The sequence below is a fragment of the Alosa alosa genome, chromosome 4 (assembly GCF_017589495.1).
Source record: "Alosa alosa isolate M-15738 ecotype Scorff River chromosome 4, AALO_Geno_1.1, whole genome shotgun sequence".
NCBI lineage: Eukaryota > Metazoa > Chordata > Actinopteri > Clupeiformes > Clupeidae > Alosa > Alosa alosa.
In genome coordinates this window covers 3,981,877-3,984,376 of record NC_063192.1, presented here as the reverse complement: position 1 = coordinate 3,984,376, position 2,500 = coordinate 3,981,877, and the positions used below count along the sequence as shown (strand labels likewise).

The 2,500-nt window shown below is 35.5% G+C and overlaps 1 protein-coding gene across 1 annotated transcript in view; it reads right to left on the bottom strand.

The window, feature by feature from the left end:
* LOC125292965 (forkhead-associated domain-containing protein 1-like) overlaps positions 1-2,500 on the bottom strand; it is a 47,628-nt gene that overhangs the window by 9,424 nt on the left and 35,704 nt on the right. The window lies entirely within an intron of this gene.

Here is a 2,500-nt window from a genome sequence, read left to right as displayed (position 1 = left end):
GAATCCGCCGTCTTGGTTTGTATAGAAATTAATATTAATTGACACATAGGCTACTCGTAAAAGGGCGGATACAACAGGCTTGTTAAAAGAAAGTTTACTGCACACAACGGCTGCCACGTATTTAATTTATTTATTTACTCAAGCGCCCGATGGCACAATCAAGTTCATTTCAACAACGTATTTTCTTAACAATATATTATTAAATGTATAACGTTACAGTAATAAGAACATCTGTCTGTCTGAGAGCGAGAGAGAGAGAGAGAAGGGGGAGAGAGAGACAGAGAAAGAGAATAAGTTTTCTTTTCACTCTCCTTTTTTTGTACCTTTATGAGGAATCTGGCCCGACTCACTGTCAATCTCCTCATTATTAGTAGAACTAAAGTTAACATCTGCCTCTTTTCTCTTCAGAGAACCTGTTGCCATCCACCGATCCATGTTGTGGTTCTAACCAGTTCTTCTAACCGTTAGCGCTTAGCGGCACTGCACTTGAACGTCACAGCCTAGCTGTGACGTTCACACAATAATCACACAATAACTTTACTATTTAAATTTACATTTAATATGAATATACATATTCTTAGAATATATGTTAGCATTTCCTGGTAAAATAAAGGTTTTAAAAAAATATTATTTTATATTTTATTTTGCTTTTTGCAAAAGCATTAGTACATCTGGCCCTGAGTTTAGATACTGTATTTCCCTCTGCAGGCAATCTACAATACTGTGTGTGTGTGTGTGTGTGTGTGTGTGTGTGTGTGTGTGTGTGTGTGTGTGTGTGTGTGTGTGTTAGTGTGTGTGTGTGTGCGTGTGTTTATAACGGAGGTTGAAATGTGGGCGAATGAGTGTGTGTGAGAATGTATACAGAGCAGGCTTGTGCACTATTCAGAATTTAATTGAGAATGACTCCTAAATTCCAATTCAATTCTTGAATTTGAATTGAATTTGAATTAAGGTCAAAAACAGGATGTAGAATTACAATTGAATTTGAATTAAAGGAAGTAGAATTGAAATTCAATGAAATTGAAGAAATTCATATACATAATTTAAGGGTAGTGTTTACAATGAACCCTCACAGTATATGTCAGATATGATAGCATTAAACACACAACTTGTAGCTAAAACAGTAACAAATTATATTTCCACACATAATAGTTTTACTTACTTAAAATGTTATAGTAAGTAGAATTCAGGTTTTGTCTTTTGTTGAGATTACTTGCGTAAAATGAGTGTTACTTCATTTTGAGGTAGAAAAGTAAACAGTCAAGTAAACTATACTCGAATTGCTGAAGTTTGTGCTACACTGTAAAATTAGTTTATAATCTTAGTTAACCTGTTAAGAAAAGCATGCAAACTGATTGTCTATGCAATTCCCATTCCAGATTTGTCTGTAATGTCAAGTTGTGCAAACGAATGCTCACTTAGTGTAGTGCACTTACAGTACAGTACACAGAATTGCTATTTCAACTAACTTGGTCATTACAATTACAAGTAAAGTATACTGTATGTTTATTTAACACAAAAGGTGTATTGAAGTTGTGTTAACTAATGTCACAGTTCAGCTAACTGATATGACAAAAATGCATTTCCAGAATACCACAGACCCGGCCTACATATTGTTTAAGGGATCACATATTAATCTTTCCTGAAATTCAATCTTAAGTTACAATAACAAAGTGACAGTGACACTAAAGGCTATATATTGTGTTGTTGTGTAATTGATATGTGATTTATATTGATACATCACCCCATCAATGATTATCCAAAACAGACCAAACCTGTGAGTAGAACTAGTGCTGACAGTTATAGACAGACACAGATCTGTAGCTGGAAACCATACATACAGGTACCCTGTCTCTGCTAAGTTACTGAGGCTAAATGTGAGCTTGATTAGGATTTTTATGGGTGCTCTCCTTGCAAACTTATGTTGCTATTAGACATGGTGGTGTTAGTGGCTGTCCATTACATGCACTCTTTACAACATCATGGATACACTGAAATGCCAAAATCAGGCCTTTGAATGAAGTGGTAAAACAAAGTCCTGACTAACTGTGGACATCAAAGATTAGGGGGTTCCCTGAACCGCTGGACAAACCCAGGTGTGTGCCACATATTGGTGGTACATAGTGAGGTCTCCCCTTCATTGTGCAGTACTTTCAGAGTGTAGTAAAACAAAATACCAATGTAACATGTTGCTGAAGTTCTACCCACAGCATTAGAGTGTTTTGGATAGTCATCCACATAAATTACACACCAACATATATTTGTATATTTGTCACTGTCACTTGTAATTTAAGATTGAATTTCAGTAATGATTAATATGTGATATCTTTACAAATATGTGGGCCAGGGCAGTGGCATTCTGGAAGTGCAGAATGTAACATCAGTTAGCACACCTTGTGTTTACACAATATACTTTACTTGTAATGACCAGGTTAGGTTAAATAGGAATTCTCCTTAGTGTAAGTGTACTACACAAAGTAAGCATTTGTTTGCACAACTT